This window comes from Trachypithecus francoisi, unplaced genomic scaffold, assembly GCF_009764315.1.
Source record: "Trachypithecus francoisi isolate TF-2019V2 unplaced genomic scaffold, Tfra_2.0 Contig01440, whole genome shotgun sequence".
In the NCBI taxonomy this organism is placed as follows: domain Eukaryota; kingdom Metazoa; phylum Chordata; class Mammalia; order Primates; family Cercopithecidae; genus Trachypithecus; species Trachypithecus francoisi.
Window position 1 is genome coordinate 21,381,414 of NW_022681431.1, and position 8,719 is coordinate 21,390,132.

The 8,719-nt window shown below is 46.3% G+C and overlaps 1 pseudogene; it reads left to right on the forward strand.

The window, feature by feature from the left end:
- The first annotated feature begins 2,739 nt into the window (after nucleotides 1–2,739).
- On the forward strand, nucleotides 2,740–2,857 carry LOC117096060 (annotated as a pseudogene).
- Nucleotides 2,858–8,719: the final 5,862 nt, after the last annotated feature.

Below are 8,719 nucleotides of genomic sequence, written 5' to 3' on the forward strand. Positions count from 1 at the left end.
AAGGCAAGACCTTGTCTCTATTTAAAAAAAAAAAAAAAATTAGCTAGGTGTGGTGGTACAAACCTGTAGTCCCAGCTACTTGGGAGGCTGAGGTGCGAGGATCACCTGAGCTCAGAAGGTTGAGGCTGCAGTCAGCCATGACTGTGCCACTGCACTACAGAGTCTGGGTGACAGACTGAGACCCCGTGTTACTCTGTTCTCATGCTGCTATGAAGAAATATCTGAGACTGAGTTACTTATAAAGGGAAGAGGTTTAATTGACACAGTTCTGCATTGCTGGGGGGGCCCCAGGAAACTTACAATCATGGCAGGAGGCAAAGGAGAAGCAGGCACCTTCTTCACAGGACAGCAGGACGGACAGAGTGAGTGCAAGCATGGGAAATGCCAGACGCTTAAGCAACCATCAGATCTCGTGAGACTCACTATCATGAGAACAGCATGGGGGAACCACCCCCATGATCCAATTACCTCCACTTGGTCGTGCCCTTTACACACGGGGATTATGGGGATTATAGGGATTACAAATTAAGATGAGATTTTGGGTGGGGGAGCAGCCAAACCATATCAGACCGTGTCTCAAAAGAAAAAATAAAATAAAAAAAGAAAAACTAAGTGAGGCAGTCAACTCTTTGCCACTGCAACAACATTTTAAATATGAAATGGGCTGTGTGCAGTGGCTCATGGCTATAATCCCAGCACTTTGAGAGGCCAAGATGGGTGGATCACCTGAGGTCAGCAGTTCGAGACTAGCCTGGCCAACATCATGAAATCCTGTCTCTACTAAAAATACAAAAATTAGCTGGGCGTGGTGGCAGGTGCCTGTAATCCCAGCTACTCTGGAGGCCCTGGGAGGAGAATCGCTTGAACCTAGGAGGCAGAGGTTGCAGTGAGCTGAGATTGCACCATTGTACTCCAGCCTGGGTGACAAGAGCGAAACTCCATCCCCCCATGCCAAATAATAAATAAATAAATATGAAATTATTTCATACCTGAGTTACTCCTTTTTTTTTTTTTTTTTTTTTTTGAGAAAGGGTCTCACTCTTTTGCCCAGGCTGGAGTGCAGTGGTGCGATCATAGCTCGCTGTAGGCTCGACCTCTTAAGCTCAATCAGTTCTCCCACCTCAGCCTCCTGAATAGCTGGGTCCATGGGCCCATGCCACCACATCCAGCTCACCTTTGTTTAAATTTTTTGCAGGCATGGGGGTCTCACTATGTTGCCCAAGCTGGTCTCTAACTCCTGGGCTCAAGTGATCCTCCCACCTTGGTCTCCCAAAATGCTGGGATTACAGTTGGGAGCCACTACACCCAGCCATATACCTGAGTTATTCCTGAAACCATCCTGAAGTCACAGCTACTCTTCAAAAATCTATCAGCAAGTTATCTGCTCATCTTCATATTCAAGGCGGATTTCTAGTCATCCTCAGTTAACTCACAAAAAGAGAAGTTAGCAGCACAAGTTAATAGAGGAAGCTTACTGGTATCTGAAGCTTGTTTTGAAATGTTTTTTTTTTTTTTTTTGGTGACAGGGTCTTGCGCTGTCACCCAGTGTCTGGGCCTTTGACACCTCAGTAAGCTTCCTACATTCCACATTAGGCACAAAGGGTGACAGATGGGGCAGGGGCCAGAAAAGGTGCCCAGGAGACCAGCAGCTTAGTGGTTAAATGGTGTGTACAGGATGGCTGGGGAGTGTTGATCTGTGTGACTCTGAGGTACATGAATATTTCTGGAAAGAAAGAAGCATTGCAGACAGGGTATGGATTTCCCATGATCTCAGAAGGTTGGTAGCTCAGCAATTTAATGGGAGGAAAACTGTAATTTCTAGAATGTTTGAGTTTGCAATGGAGATTCATGCTTATAACATAATACTGATGACCACCAACTTGCTTGTTTCTTGGTCTTTGACCCTCCAGATTTAAAAATATTCTTTCAATTTCTTCCTCATGGCAGTTATTTTATATATATATATATAGAGAGAGTATATAAATGTATTTATATATTATATATAGTTATTTTATATATATATAAATATATATTGTTTATATATAATAAAATAAGGCATGGGGGTCTCACTATGGTGCCCAGACTGGTCTCAAACTCCTGGGCTCAAGCGATCCTCCTGTCTCAGCCTCCCAAAGTGCTGGGATTACAGGTGTAAGCCACTGTCTCTGGCCCCTCATGGCACTTTTTACAGCCTCTCTGTTTTTCTGCAGATGTAAAATGAAAAGAATCCAATAGAAATGTGGACAATATTGAAGGCAGAGAGGACTTCTTCCTGGCATGTTATAATTGTGCTATTGCATTTTTGATTCGTTTTGATTTTTTTCTGCCTTATGAACAGCTTGAACAATCCACTATGCTACCAAATCAATTTCTCCTACACTTAAGCAAATCTAGTTTTTTCTTCATTTGGGTTGCTATTTGATGGCCGCCCTCACATTGCACCAAAGTCGCCATGGATTCTATTCCTCTCTTTGAGGATATCAGCATCTTCTTGAGAAATAATAGACATATATAAGTAAACATTCAGAAACTCAGCTGGTTGCTGTGGGGGCTTAAACCACCATTTGGGTGTACTCTTAGTAATCTGTGTATCCTTTGAACTATTCATGACCATCGTGGCCCATCAGGAGGGTTTTGCAATGACTTGGCATTCTCAGCCATGATAGAGACTAGACTGGAATGAAAGGGGAAAAAAAGAGGAAAGAAAGGAAGAGAGAGAAAAAATGAATGGGAGAGTAGATGCAATTGATAAGAAAGTCCTAATCCCAGTGTGCAATGGCTGCAAACAGCAGCTTTCTTGGTGGTGTACATGGCCTGTTTCTTATATGGGTTGCTCTATGGGTCCTTGGAGACAGGCCTTTCAAATGTATGTTCATGTCTCTGAGCTTGCACTACCCCCAATGTAGGCTCCAAACAGGCATTCAAGGTGCCTTTGGAAAGCCCCAGGGCACTGTGGCCAGGGTTCACATTGGCCAAGTTATCATGTCCATCTGCACCAAGCCGCAGAACAAGGAGCATATGATTGAAGCACTATGCAGGGCCAAGTTCAAGTTCCCTGGCCGCCAGAAGATCCACATCTCCAAGAAGTAGGGCTTTACCAAGTTCAATGTGGATGAATGTGAAGACATGGTGGCTGAGAAGCAGCTTATCCCAGATAGCTACAGGGTCAAGTACATCCCCAATCACGGCCCTCTGGATGAGTGGCAGGTCTTGCACTGGTGAGGGCTTCCACAGCGCTGCCCCCCTCTCCCAAACTTTTTTTTTTGAGATGGAGTCTCGCCCTGTTGCCCAGGCTGGAGTGCAGTGGCGTGATCTTGGCTCACGGCAACCTCTGCCTCCCAGGTTCAAACGATTCTCCTGCTTCAGCCTCCCAAGTAGCTGGGATTACAGGCACCCACCACCACGCACAGCTAATTTTTATATTTTTAGTACAGACGGGGTTTCGCCGTGTTGGCCAGGATGGTCTCGAACTCCTGTCCTTGTGATCCACCTGCCTCGGCCTCCCAAGGTGCTGGGATTACAGGCATGAGCCACCGTGCCTGGCCTGCCCTGGTTTCTTACTGAGACTTTCACATGGGAACAAAATAGGAAGCCGTGCCCATGCACAAAAGTGACACTGGTCATGTCCTCCTTGCTTCCCTGCTTGACTAGTTTATTAGAGAAAGAATTAAATGGGCATGATTTTAAAAATAAGATAAGTAGGAATCCAGTGCTGACTAGGGTGTCGTAAACAGCTTGATTTTTTTTTTCCATGAGTGACACTGGCTACACATGCCTGCATTACTGGTCAGTCTGTTCTTGTCTCTAATTTGATCACATCTGTCCCTCTGAACCTGTGCATATGGCTTCAACAGAAGATTCCCTCTGAGTGAGTGAAGGGCATGCAGGATATTACTGACACCCACAAGATACAAGAGGGTGGCAGAATGGAAGGCAGAGGTTGGGTCCTACCTCAGTGGGGAGAACATGCAAAACTGGGGAAACATAAGAACCCCAGGTGAGAATGGGGAAAAGCCCTGTTGAGGGATGGGTGACAGACATAAGAACTGATGGGAGAAGCCGGGCACGGTGGCTCACGCCTGTAATCCCAACACTTTGGGAGGCCGAAGCAGGTGGATCACTTGAGGTCAGGAGTTAGAGACCAGCTTGGCCAACATGGTGAAACCCCATCTATACTGAAAACACAAAAATTAGCTGGGCGTGGTAGTGAGTGCCTGTAATTTCAGCTACTTGGGAGGCTGAGGCAGGAGAACTGCTTGAACCTGAGAGGCAGAGGTTGCAGTGAGCCGAGATCGTGCCACTGCACTTGAGCATGGGTGACAGAGCCAGACCTTGTCTTTAAACAACAACAAAAACTGATGGGAGGGAATATGGAGGAATGCGAGGGCACAGTCCTTGAAGAGACGCATTGTCTCAGTCTATCACTCAGGATTTTTCATATTCTCATCCACGCTCCAACTACTCATTTCATAAATGCTGCTTCCACACAGATTCTTTATTAGCTGGGTGTGGCTGTGGGTGCCTGTAATCCCAGCTACTTGGGAGGCTTGGGCAGGAGAAACACTTGAATCCGGGACACAGAGGTTGCAGTGAGCCAAGACCGCGCCACTGCAATCCAGCTGAGCAACAAGAATGAGACTCCATTTCAAAAAAAAAAAAAGAAACAATCAAACATAAATAGATTTCTTTAAAAGAAGTAATCCACTATGGAGTTAAAACAACAACAACAACAACAAACATCTCATGGAAGTAGAGTAGAATGATAGATACCAGAGGCTGGGAAGGGTATGTGTGGGGAGTGTAAAGAGAGGTTGATTAATGGAGACAAACATGTAGTTAGACAGAAGGAGTAAGTCCTAATATTCCACAGGAGAGTAGATTGATTCACATTAGCAACAATGTATTGTATATTTCAAAATAGCTAGAAGAAAGGACTTGAAATGTTTCCATACATCGAAGTGGTAAATACTTGAGGTGATGGATGCCCTAAATACCCTGGCTTGATCATTACACATTCTGTACATGTAACAGATATCATATGTACCCCCAAAGCACATACAAATAGTATAAAAAGAAACACTCACACCCCATGGCCCTAGTTAATGACAAGCACACAAATCACTTGACAATTTTCTGGGGTTTTTGTTTTCCCAGATTGCATCAGTCCGGGCATTAATAGCACCTGCCGCTTTCTTATCTTTGCAGAGAGCTATCTGCTTCTGAAGCTATATGAGGCAGCAAAGCCAATATTGAACTTAGATCTATACAATCTGGGTTTGTGCCTTGACTCTGATGCTTATTATCTGTGTAGTTACAGGTAAGTGTTGCTTTTCTCAACATTCTTTCCTAATCCGAAACTCACAGGGATATATATGGCAGTGGCAGGGGGAGGCGGGAAATGCATTTTGTGAAACAACTTGGTGTGTAAATGCTTATTATCTTTGACTGATTGGTGTTTGTTTGCCACAGATAAGATCACTGAAGTTGGAATTCTGGTACCTATGATTATCACCCAGCTTCCTTCAGACTTTTTTTTTTTTTTTTTTTGAGAGTGCATGCATTGGTGCAATCTTGGCTCACTGGAACCACTGCTTCCCAGGCTCAAGCAATTCTCCTGCCTCAGCCTCCCCAGTAGCTGGGATTACATGCACCCGCCACCATGTCTGGCTAATGTTTTATTTTTAGTAGAGATAGGGTTTCACCATGTTGGCTGGCTGGTCTCAAACTTCTGACCTCAAGTGATCTACCTGCCTCGGCCTCCTAAAGTGCTGGGATTACAGGCGTGAGCCACCATGCTTGACCCAGTTTTTTACCCATTAAAACACATTCAGGGTACAAATTATCCTTCAGTAATGTGAATAGAGCTAAATACCCTGTAGCTGCCCATGGTCATCTCATGAATAGAGAGGAAAATAATGGCCTTAGCTCCCAAATGGTGCCCAATTTTTTTTTTGCTAGAGTGCAATGGTGCAAATTTGAATCACTGCAACCTCCGCCTCCCAGATTCAAGCGATTCTCCTGCCTCAGCCTCCTGAGTAGCTGGGATTATAGGTGCCTGCCACCACACCCAGCTAATTTTTTGTATTTTTAGTAGAGACAGGATTTTGCCATGTTGGCCAGGCCCTGACCTCATGATCCACTCACCCTGGCCTCCTAAAGTGCTGGGATTACAGGCGTGAGCCACTGCACCTGGCCAGTGGTGCCCAAATTTTTAAAAAGCCCAACCTAAAGAAACTTCAGGATTCTCACTCTATCAAGTCCCAGGTGTCTGGCCCCAACAGAGACTTCTCTTCTCCAGCCTTTGCCCACCTCAACTTTATTCTCTACAGTTTGCACTCTGTTGTATAGATCTACCCAACAGGCTATTAATCCTGTGTGAGTTTGCCCACACTGCTCTCGAGACTTAGGTGTCATATCCCGGCAGGTACCCTCACAGTTTTCACAGACGTGGTGCTAAGGGTCTCTGCCATACAAGCCTGCTCACCTAAAATACACTGCTTACACTGCTTTATGAGGCAGGAGCTATCCTATCTCAGCACCTGGCCCAGGTAGTAGGTTCTTCAGAAACACTGAACTGAGTCACAAGACCACACTAATGACTATGAGTTGATTTATGATTATTTAACTTGTTTTCAGCTGCTGCCAAGTCATATCTGATCAGCTAAACAATATCCAGTTTTCCCTTCTCAGTGCTCCGTCACGACATTCTACCTAACTGTATGGAAGCACTAGAAATAATGCAAGGACATTTTTCGCGTCCTCTTGACTTCAGGACATTGACTTTTCAAACTTGTGAACACAGACAATTTAGTGCCAATATTTTAATCAGAATTGGCTGGGCATGGTGGCTTATGACTGTAATCCCAGCACTTTGGGAGGCTGAGGCGGGCAGATCACCTGAGGTTCAGGAGTTAGAGACCTGCCTGGCCAACATGGTGAAACCCCGTGTCTACTAAAAATACAAAAATTAGCTGGGCACGGTGGCGCATGCCTGTAATCCTAGCTACTCAGGAGGTTCACTTGAGGCAGGAGAATCACTTGAACCTGGGAGATGGGGGTTGCTGTGAGCCAAGATCGCACCACTACACTCCAGCCTGCGTGACATAGTAGGACGGTCTCAAAAAAAAAAGAAAAAAGAAAATTCAATCAGAATTATGCTAATCTGATGAATTCAACACCGATACATTTTCCTTAACAGGAAGGGGAGATGGTTGAGGCAGGAAAGTTGAAGCCAGCCTACTGATCATGCTTTCTCCATCTGATCCCAGCAGTGCATCTACCACGAGGCTGCAGCAGGAGCTGGAGGGAAGGCTCTGTTTTGCTTAGGAAATGCATTTTATTTCCCACATTAAAGCAAGCTGAGGCGTGCTAGGAGATGATGTGGTATCCCCAACAAAGAAAGGATCAGGCTCCACAGGGTTGGCAGCAGCAAGCTGGGGAAGAGCAGGTGCCCCAGCTGCACCTTGGGGCTGCCCAGCATGAGCACACACTGTGCTGACAGCCTCCATGGCACAACCACAGGGGTGAGAGGGCTTCGCACCTACCGTGGGGCCTGCCACATCTGGGTGCATGGGCATCTCCTGCTTACCTATGACTCACCAGAACAGTATACTCACTCAGCAAATGCTCTTTCTGTGTTCAACACTCGGGGCAACATAGGCCCAGCTGTTCCATGCTTATTATGGTCACGAAAATCATTCCCAACATTTTTACTTTTTGAGTCTCACTGTGGCCGAGGCTGGAGTGCAGTGGTGCAATCTTGGCTCAGTGCAACCTCTGCCTCTCAGGTTCAAGCGATTCTCGTGCCTCAGCCTCCCAAGTAGCTGGGGTTACAGGCGCACGCCACCACACCCAGCTAATTTTCATATTTTTAGTAGAGACATGGTTTTGCCATGTTGGCTAGGTTGATCTCAAACTGATCTCAAGTGATCTGCCTGCCTCGGGCTCCCAAAGTGCTGGTATTACAGGCCATTCCCAACACTCTTAATGCACTTTGAATGCCCCCTCCTAACTCAGTGCTTCCTTGGGACATGGGCAGAACAAAGCTGGAGGGCATGGATGCGAGGTCTGAGTGCACACAGGACCATAAAGCATCACCATGTAACACTGCTAGAGGTGGCAGCAATTGTCAGCAAGTAGCTAAGAAAAAATAAGAGGCCTGGGCACAGTGGCTCACCCCTGTAATCCTAACACTTTGGGAGGCTGAGGTGGGCGGATCACTTGAGCCCAGGAGTTTGAGGCCAGCCTGGGCAACACAGTGAGACCCCATCTTTACAAAAAATACAAAACCCAACTGGGCATGGTATGTGTGCCTGTGGCCCCAGCTGCTTGGAGGCTGAGGTGGGAGGACTGCTTGAGCCCAGGAGTTTAAGGTCACAGTGAACCATGATTGTGCCACTGCACTCCAGCCTGGGTGACAGAGTGAAACCTTATCTCAAAAAAAAAAAAATTAAGGGCTGGACATGGTGGCTCATGCCTGTAATCCCAGCACTTTGAGAGGCCAAGGCAGGTGGATCACTTGATGCCAGAAGTTCAAGACCAGCCTGGCCAACATGGTTAAACCCTGTCTCTACTAAATACACAAAAAATTAGCTGGGTGTGGTGGCACATGCCTGTAGTCCCAGCTACTCACGAGGCTAAGGCAGGAGAATCACTTGAAGCCAGGAGGTGGAGGCTGCAGTGAGCCGGGATTGCACCACTGCACTCCAGAGACTGTCAC